Genomic DNA, 10,725 nt, shown 5'->3' with positions numbered 1-10,725 from the left:
ATGTATTTTAAATTACTTCCTCAAATAATTGCAACATCGGGAAAAAGTATCGGAAGTGCGAAACGATCAGCAAAGACTTTCATTCGCGGCATGTAATCAGGCAATTAGTCGAGGTGCTAAAATATTCTATGGTTTCTAAGGAAAAATGGTTTATACGTACTTAAATATAGGCTATTCTGCTCAGCCGATGGACGCGATGTACATGAATAAAACATTATTTCAAGGGGTTCAAGAAACAGACAAGCTTTGAAAAACACTACTCCTCAAAAGTAATATAATTCCTTCTGCGCGTTAACAGCTACGTAATATCACGTTTACATCATCTAAATATCATGTATATCTAAAAATATTACAGTTTCCTGTCAGTTTATGTATTTAGAGTTGATTCTTTTTAAATAAAATTTTATGACGAAAATGTCAACAAATGTCTCAACTGTTAAACCTTAAACTAAGTATCTTAAATAATAATAATAAATAAACGTAATAGTGCTTCAACTAAAATTACTAAAAATTATAAGATTTACACAAAAAATATTATTAAATACCAAGATCCGCTTTGACTAAATATAGCTTTCTTCGTTTATTTGTATTAAATATCTTAAGAGTACATTTTTATTTGTTTAAATTTTGCAAACTTAATTCACAAAAATTTCCCAATTTTGATGTCACATAATTTAATAATTCTATATTATTAACGTTGAAATAGCGGTTCTTTTGATGTAATGCTTAGCAAAATCTACTGTGGAATAAAACTGTGTTTCGTGTATCATATATCATATTGATAAATGAGTGATATCACTTAAAGTGAGTCGGAAGAACAATTCGAATAACATCCAATGGTTTTAAACGTGTAACGAAGTAAATGTGTAACGACTATCGCAAAGGGTGGGCTTCGACATCTAGACACCCGGTTCAGGAAATTACGTTATGCCAGCGGGATGTCTGTGATTGTAGTCGATGACGTCAGCAGCATTGGTCGTATAATGGAATATTCCAGTGTATGGCGTGCATTAACGATTCTATCAAAGCGTTCGTTGAGGAGTTTACCTTCGTATAACGCGAACATAATGATCAGAAATTCTTGAAAATTATCGTCATAAAAGACTATTTATATGGAATAACTTTGCATTACAACAAGAAAATATTTTAGAATCACTTAACATTTAGAAAAATAATAAGCAGAGAGTTTCTTTGGAAACATTAAAATTAAAATACTAGAATTATGTTTTCTTAGGTACCTTAAAAATGTGTCTTCTTCTTCTTCTTCTTTTAATGGCACTCGCCGCTTTTCCTGCTATCTGGTTATGAACTAATCAGACGTAGTAATCAAATTAATATAACAAAGCAAATAAAAAAACAATGTGTAAATACGAATGCTCGGTCACAGTCGGCCATACTTTCAAAAATTTCAAAAGATAAGCATTTCTGCTTTCGAACTCTTATGTAATATTAATGTGTAAAAATAACATAATTAAAGGTGAAAACATCCATTGTCAGTTGCTCGATATAGCGATCTTCATGAGAATATACAAGGAGAATTACCGTTGTATATATATTCTCACGGTTAATTGAGTTTTATTGACGTTATATCATTTGAATATACGGAAATGCGATCGCTGCTTATTTCCCGGTCTTAACTTTCTAAGAATTTCACGGGCTCGGATCCCGGGCTCATTTCCCGGGAGAAAAACGGAACGATAAAGTGTCTTCACGATCATTTTGGTGGCGCGGGTGGCAGGGTGTGGGTATAAAGTATACGTTCTCTTTTCTAGTGTCTCGGTGATTGCCGGAGTGCCGAAGTACCCCAGGCGACGATGACGACGGCAACGACAGGCGATGAGTAGGTGGATGGGTGGCCTCGTGTGTGCGGTCTGTGTGCGTGTAGCTCTTCGAGCGGCACCAGAATCTTCCAATGAAATCGCAGCGCATATATATATCGGGTGGTACGACCCGGCGCAGACGCGTTAGACAAGCTGAACCGAGCGGGAGGGTGCGTACTTCCACCCTCTCGACTTGGTGTGGCGGTGCCGTCGCCGTCGCCGCCGCGGCCGGGGTGTGAAAATCAGGAGCGCGAGCTGCGGAGGAACGAGATGAGGGTGGCGGGGGAGTGCCGGCAATGAGTGAGAAACTGAAACACCCTCCGGGGTCCAGTGGACTGCTGGAGGAGGGGAAGGAAGGGGGAGCGGGAAGAGGGAGGATGAGGACGCGGGGGATGGTTGGCGGCCGCTCGAGTGAGAGGGAGAGATTGCCGCCATTTTACAGTGGCGCGGATCTGCATAACGATCAGAGACTGTCGTGTTTATCAAAGCTTTTCTCCGCCATCTGCATAATTTTCTGCCGCGTCGGGGATGGCGAGAAGGGGTGGCTGCGAGGGAGTGAGAACGACGGGATAGAGAGGTGGCGAGGGGGGTGGATACTCTTACTCTCCATTCTCGAGTGCATTTTATGTGCACGACTTATGAAACTTTAACGCCCTTACGAATAAATTACGCGGGTAAGCACCAACCGCTGCAGTACCCTCCAAACGCGTGATTGAGCCATTTGCATTCGAAGCAAAAACAGAGTTAGTAAAAAAATATATATGTATATTTTTGGCCTTAAATGTAGAAGCTATCTTTATAAAAAGCTTTGATCTCGTTTTAGCACCTGATAAAACTGATGCAAAAACATTTTTATTCATCGCGCGTTGTCTGAGGAGAAATACAAAACAATTTTTCTTAATCTTCACAATTTATGTTTTAGGAAACATTTTTAGTTGAAAGAAGTAAATATGAAAATTATATGTCAAAATCTAAACTAAAATATATTAATATGCAAATTTAATGTAAGGGTAACAATTATCTTTGCACATCCAAAAAGATATCTGATTTCAACACATTTTTCGAATGAAGTGATTAAGCAGAATCTAACTTAAATCTTTTTCATCAAGTATCGAGAACACAAAAATTGATCTTTGTCGAAATAAGCCATCAGTCGAGGACATATGCGTCACGGCATCACAGGCGAATTCCCAAAGCAACCGTTGAGGAAGAAAAATATTTAGTGACAGTCCCCACATACCGAAGGGGTGGGGTACCCGTTATTAGGGCTCTTATTAGCCCAGCATATGGACCAGAAGGGCGAGTTCAGATAGCGATCGCATCAGTTCGGCCCTCCTAGCGATCGCAGATACATGCAAGCAGCAGTTTACAGTAACAGGTCCTATTTCAAGGGATTACAGATAGTCGTAATCTGCATCGGCCATCTTCCGCCTTTCGATCCGCCAAGAGAGAAATGCAAATGCGCGCTCCTTTCCGACCGCAAGGGACGAAGGAGAAAAAAATGAAATAAAACCGCGACGAGAGTAACATTACACTTCATCCCCAGTGGTGTATCGTTTCGTATATTCCGAGATCCTCGATCGCGACGATAAAACATACTTGATATTTCATAACGTCATCGGGCAATACGAAACGCTTGTCACTTGCGAAAACTGCGTCATATTTTAGATGAATCATGCAACTTCGTAACTGGCAATAACTCTTATAATTTTTACTCAAAGGTCCATATTCACAATTTTATTGATAAATGTGCGCATTTATCGATAAAAATAAAGTGTGAACTCGGACCTAAAAGTTAAAGGGTAAAAGATTCTTCATGCAAAAACAGAAGTCTTTTAACAATTTCTATTTTTGTAATTCTGTATTTATCTATTTTCATCCACTGTAAAACGTGTTTATATTATAATAGATAAAAATATAATATCTTAAGTAATATATGATATTTTTATATTAATATGTATAAGAGAATGAAATAAAAACCCCTTTTATATTATACATTCGAATCCAGAACTTCCTTTTCGATATAAAAAAAGCATATATAGAGTGAATAATCAAACATTGTGAAAGTAACATCCTGTGGTTTCAGTGAGATTAAAATTTTAAATAGATACATGTTCTCATAATGTTTAATTATTCACTCTATATATATTTCTTTTATATCGACAAAAGGGAATCTGGAATCGAAGCTTGACCAGTCATTGTACGAAAAGTGTCGAGATCCCTAATATACATATAATGGCGTGAACAAATTCAAATTAAACCACTAGGGTGTTTATCGGTGAACCCGAACGAACGAAACGGTCGAACGGTTACCACGTTAGTTCACCTGATTTGGAGGCTTAATGAGCCCGTTGACACTTTGATGCAGGGCGTACCGCGTGTCGCCAGGGAATTGCCAGCTCAATAATTCAGAGCCGGCCGTAATGGAACTTGTCCGCGGGACTCGATCTATCATAGGAAATTGCACGGAGCCCTTTTACCGGCACTCATAAGAAACATACATATTAGAGGAATAACGGCCAGCTCGCTCGCCTCGCTTGCTCGTAACCCGCTCGTCTGTCGTTTCGCCTTCCGAGAATTGATTAGATCCCGGAAATCAAACGAACAAACGTGTGGGTGCACTCCCGCGCGCGCAGGTTCGTGTTTGCGAGTGTGAGTACGGGTGTGCTCACACGAAGGACGGCATTCTCTTTGCGGAGAATGTAATATCGGTGAAAAATACAACAATATTATTGACGCACGCAGCACAACACCCTCGCAAATCATAATCTGAACGCAACACATAATCTGAATATATCTAATTCTGCTTAAAGTCTATGAAATACTGATAAGATAGAGATATTCATTCAGAAGTCATTTTAAGAAAAATTATAATGATTCAATACACTTTTGACGACGATTTTGTGATAAACTTTTAACATGATAATGATTTTTAAGTGATTTATTAGTTAAAACCACTTAAAAATTAACATGTCAAGAATTCATCACAAAATCATTGTTAAAAAAAATATATCGAATGACACCATTATGACATGTTTTTGCTAAAATTCTACCTAGTGTCATCTTGATCTTATTGTAATTTTATGTTTTATCTAAGTTAGTTTCTACAAAATCTTAGATTTCCGGATGCTCAGATCATTCGAGAATAACGCATTTTAAAAAAATCATAGCTTTTTGTTACAAGAAAATCGAATCGGAATTGACGAAAGCATCCGCATGTGAAAAGACGTAAAACGAAGCCAGAACGCCTTTCTGTAGCGCGCTCCATCTCGACCGAAGCCGAAGTCGACCAGACTTTGGCGACGCAGCTCTCCGCCCATCGACAGCGCGAAATGCCTCGGCATCAAAAGCAAAGCTCAGAGGCAATCATGAGCTTTCGAATGCAAAACAGCAGCTTTCGCCTAGCGGCACTCGGCACTTTTACATTTAAATGTAAACTTGCTGAGTGCGCGCCGCAGAGCCGCCTCGCCGTATCCTCCTTCCCCTTCTGGGGCAGCTTCCAACCCCTTTCCGCTCTCTCCTATCGCCCTTCCTTCATTCTCTCTCTCCCTCCCTCTCTCCTCTCTCTCTCTCTCTCTCTCTCTCGTTTTCTCTATCCTCCCTGCCGAGGACGTAGGCGATATGGCGGAGGTGCCTGGATTTAATATTTTACACCTCAAATGTTCGGCGCGCGCGCGAGAAATGCAAAACAGCCCGACAGCCACCCTTCTAGTACCTTTCCCCCGCGTTCTCGTTCCCATCCTCGGTATAGCCATCCACAACGACTCCCCCTTTCAGCACGGATTGGATTTAAAACGCGCTAATTTGTCGAGCACGACACGACCCACGCTTATAGACTCTTACGTGTGGCCCGCGTGGGTTTCGCGCGCGCTACACGAACGCGTGTATGCGCGCAGCGCGACGCGGGTGTGTGCATGGGCCACAGTGGGCCGCATCTAAATTTAAAATCTGCTTTGCATAATGCCCGACCCCGTCGCTGCGTCCGTCGTCGACCCCGGGACCGCCTAATTGCGGGCTCGTTCGAGCCTCGTGTCCCTTCGACACCTACGGCGGCAGTCGTTCCCGAAAAACCGGCTCCTTCCGCCTCTGTCCCCTGCTCACTTCCGTCGCTTTGAATCGCCGGGTGAGATAACGTCAGTATCTTTCTGTCTTTCGACAGTATGATCGATACGTACCCTTCTGCGAGGCCAAAACTCGAACTTAAGTAATCGATGCCTGCTTACTTAACATCTAAATTCTTTTGAATTTCAAGATGTTAAGAATAAAACATCATTAAGAATAAGAGCCATAGCAAACTGGAGAACGTAAGACGTAAGCAGTAAACCAATCAATGTAAAGACCATAAGGCAATATTGTAAGCAATATCAAATCTAAAATGTTGATTTGCTTACTACTTACATTTTACTGCTTACGTTTCTATGTGCCGTAACATTGAGATTGCGCTTGATACTTATAAAGCAAGTAGTACAGCCATATACATAATAAGAGCCATAGCACACAGAAAAACATAAGCAGTAAAACATAAGTAGTAAGCGAATTGGCCAATCACAGTGGAAAACGTAAGGCAATAACGTAAGCAGTAGCAAATCAAACATGTTGATTTCCTTACTGATTACGTCTTACTGCTTTTTCTGTGTGTGCCACGACCTTAAGGATAGACTATGCATTCTTATTATGAATTATCAATATCGGTTTATAAAATATGTGGTAAAGCATTGAGTTGAAGAGAAATGCTGATACGATTCAACATTGCGTTTTTCTTCTACTCCAAGCACAGATGCTAATTGTGAGATTAGAGAATGGACAGTCTATTCTTTTACATCTATGAGTGCAGCAACTGCATTGATATTTTCTTTACTACTTTTTGTAAGCGAGATTGCTTTGTCTAAAACTAAAATGGAACTATAATTTATTAATTGTTAATAAATTTTAATATCGCTACTATCTTAAATTGTCACTTATGATACAATGCATAATGGAAAGCATTCTATTGTGTTTCAAGAAGAACAATTAGATTATTGTCAGCGTTAATTGGAATAAACAAGATGTTAGAAGTGTTTTGATAACAGTGTTTACACCAAATTGTTGCCAAACATTTCTAGCAGTGCTCATTGCGATTCAATTCGCACGAACGCGCACTTGAGCGATCGCGTGAAAGCCTGGTAGCGATTTTTACGCTAATTTCCAGCATAGCATCGCGCGTAATGGCAATGCGCCATTGAATGGTAATTAAAATTGCCGCTGAATATTCAGAGCGACCGCTTTAAAGGTGAATTTGCCGTCGGACACGGTACGCCGCCCCATAATTTACATCCATATAAGTACGTCATTGGCGCGCGATATTGCGCGGCCAATTGCCAACAATTACCAATTACCAATTACGTAGCGCGGTAACGAGGCGGAGCGCGTGCAATTGCTCAAACCGCTGCAAACCGACGTACGTGCGAGAACGTCGATGCCTCCTTGCTCCTCGAGGCCGGAAGTCGATCGAAGGAAACTCATTTCGAACAGTTCTTTCCTGGCGATGGATAACGATTGCGGCAATTTAGTCCGACGTTGCAACGCAATCTAAACTGATACATCGAGTACGTATTATACGCCGATACTTCGTACAGATCAAGATACAGTATTTCCCCGTAATTGAACACAAAGAAACAAGTTATTTCTCCTTTACGGAATAGCGTAGCGTATCATTTTCAAGTGATTACGACGAATTGAAGCCAAATATTTGCTTCTACATTTATCCGCGATTTTATGAACGGTAGAATACAAGCTATTTGATTTCAATTCTTTGAAGCAATTGACAATTTTTATCTCCTTGATGCTAAAAGCTAGCTTTATCCATAAATAATTGATAATTTTACTATACATTCCAGTAACTTTGATATTATTGACAGAATACATTGACTGTATTATCTGAAGATTAATATTGATTACTTTGATGATCCAATTAAACTACCGTTATTATCAAATCATTGCAAGCTTTTCAATGTCGATTGTCACATAAAATAGAATTGTTAATGCTTGGAAAATTTCAATATACTGAATATATACTCTAAAATTGAACTTAAAAGAATTTAAAAATGATATTTATTTTGTTATGCTTTGATTTATCATTCGGTTCTTAATTAGAAGAAATTTTATCAATCATGATTCTTTCTTATTAATTTCATTTTTATTTTATATTTTTTATTGATAAATAAAATTTTAAAAATTTGAATAAATAATAATGCATCTTGTATATAACTATTTGTTCTTTTTCTGATTTGCAAGAAGTAATCTTATTTATTATAATTTAAAGGCTTACATTATACTAGCTTGATATATGAAGAGTTTATAAACTGATGGTACAACAGGGAAGAGAGTGATTCTGAAACATGAAAGAATAAGTAGAAAATATACAATAAATTTTTTTCGTACAAGGTTTTGTTTTCAAGAAAATCGGCTTTAAATATTCGTCTCATATGAATTTAATTAATAAATTAAAACATGAAGACGTTGGAAAACGTTCATAAAAGTTTAGGGGAGACTGGGGCCAGTTGTACCAATTTTTAAAAAAATACATATATTTCTTTATTTATCATATATACGTTTATTTCTTTTAATGCACATGATGCAACAATTATTTAGCTTTATACTACTATTTACAAAAAGGTGTAATTTTTAGATGTTCATGTAAATAAATATAAAAAAATAAAAAAGTCCGAATTGGTACATCTTGCCCCGATTTGGGACAAAATGAAACAAGGCTAGGGAAAGTTGTAACATGATCGGTCATCTTAATCAATATTAATTTCAAGGTTTATAAAATAAAACGCAATTAAATATTGCTGCATAATAATATAATTAATTAAAGCATAAAAGTTTATCACATTTATTTTGTTCTATTATATATATTATATGTATTATATATCTATGTAAATATATAATATTCAAACAAAAATAAAATTTATACTTATATAAATTCTCCTCATAAATAAACAAAAGTTAAACTTTCTTTTTATAAATTGAAACAAAAATGTTTTTCTTATATATTTAACAATTAACTGAGAGAAACTTCTTAAAAACATAAAAATGTTCAATTTTGGTAATGAGACCAATCAGTCTTATTTCATAAATAAAATTAATCAGAATTGAGGATATCTTAGAGGCATTGCTCACAAACATATTTTGCTTGACGGCTATTTATGATGCATTTCTGGTGTGCCCATTGTTTACATAATAAGCACTGTATCCACTGTTCTCCAGATTTGCTTTGAAAAAAAGGATCACAGCAAATAATACAAAAGCACTCTTCTTCTTCATCATTTTCGTTTTTAAAAGAAAAAAAGAAGATATAAAGTAAATGAGTATAAGATATAAACTTGAGATTAATTGTAATGGTGTTACAATGTACCTCAGCGATATGTTACTTCTAACCCCAAACCGATGTTGTCAAAATTTATATGAATATGTTTGGAACTATTTAAAAATATCAGAAAAACACATGCATCGGTCAAGAACCGGTTTTTGAATTATTAATAGTAATGTTTGCGATATGGTGCTTTGTGATCATGGTGAGCGTCCTTATTTTCGGGATAATTAATTATAATTTTAAAGTTTTTTGATAAGTATATGAATTAGTTTTCCATTTTCTCTATTTCGATATTTCCAATATTTTCTTTCTTTTTTCTTTTTCTTTCATTCTTATTTGGGTTTAATTTTTGGCATTTATATTCTCGATGTAGGGGAGCTCACCATGACAAGATAACTTTTATTCACATTTTATATATGTTAGTTTGTGTTGTCTCTGAAGAAGGCTCAGAAGTGAACCGAAACATGTAAGCGCGTTTAGTAGAATAAAGAAGTTTTACGCTTTATAGGTGTATTATTTGCTTGACGTCTTCTGCACTTGACTTCTATTGCTCTTATTCTTTCCAATTTCTTTTGATTTATAAGGAGTCTTTGTTAATTTGATTTGTTATACGGATCTCTAAAGGAAATTTAAAACTTAACTTAACTTAACTTCCTTTAGAGACTCATGGATGGATTCCATGATTGAATTATCCAAAATTATCCCATTTACGGTTAATAGAATAGGCAACATTTTTTATAATTTATAAAGTAATAAAATTGATTATGTGTGAGAATATCCTGTTTTTATCATGTATTTTCGATTACTCAGTACAATAACAAACATAAGTATGAGACACTATATAAACATGAGAGATAATAGTCTATAGCAAGGTCCGTTAAGTCGAAACATAGATTACGATCCACTTGATGCTACAAATGTTTTGAAGCATTCTTTGGTTTATCAGCAAAATTCTTTTTTCTGATTAATCAACCAAATCTTCAAATGCTTTGAAGCATTTATAGCGCTAAGTAAGCAGCACCTATAATTAAATGCACCCATACTCAATGAATATTTAAAATCGATTTTATCAAAAACAAAGCTTCACATAAAAAATTTTATTCTCCTTTTCCGACTTATTTTTTTATATCACTAATTCATAAACACTGTGTATTTTTACTTAAAAAATAATTTATTTATTAAATAAATAAAAAGATTATAATCAAAAGAGAGGCTGTAAATCGATTACCTAATTATTGAATTAAATTATAAATTATATGTATAATTGTATATATGCATGAATAAACTCAATAGGTGTCAATTCTTTTGTAATAAACAATAATAAATAAATGTATACGTTTCAACAGTATTTTTGCACACGCCAGTAACATTTTCATCCCTATATGGGGGGTCGCGCACCCGGATGTAATCATTGTACCCCGCTGTCCGAAGAAAAGTTCGTCACGGCGGTCACGACCGAGATCGTTCCGCGATATGTGCTTAATGTACTATTAAACGCAGCCATTGTGTCGGCGACTGTCCATCGCGCTCACAAATTTACTTCCGCCGCAC

Source organism: Mycetomoellerius zeteki, unplaced genomic scaffold (genome assembly GCF_001594055.1).
Source record: "Mycetomoellerius zeteki isolate Tzet28-1 unplaced genomic scaffold, Tzet1.0 scaffold155, whole genome shotgun sequence".
Lineage (NCBI taxonomy): Eukaryota > Metazoa > Arthropoda > Insecta > Hymenoptera > Formicidae > Mycetomoellerius > Mycetomoellerius zeteki.
The sequence above is the reverse complement of the archived record's forward strand: the minus strand, read 5'-3'. Positions refer to the sequence as shown.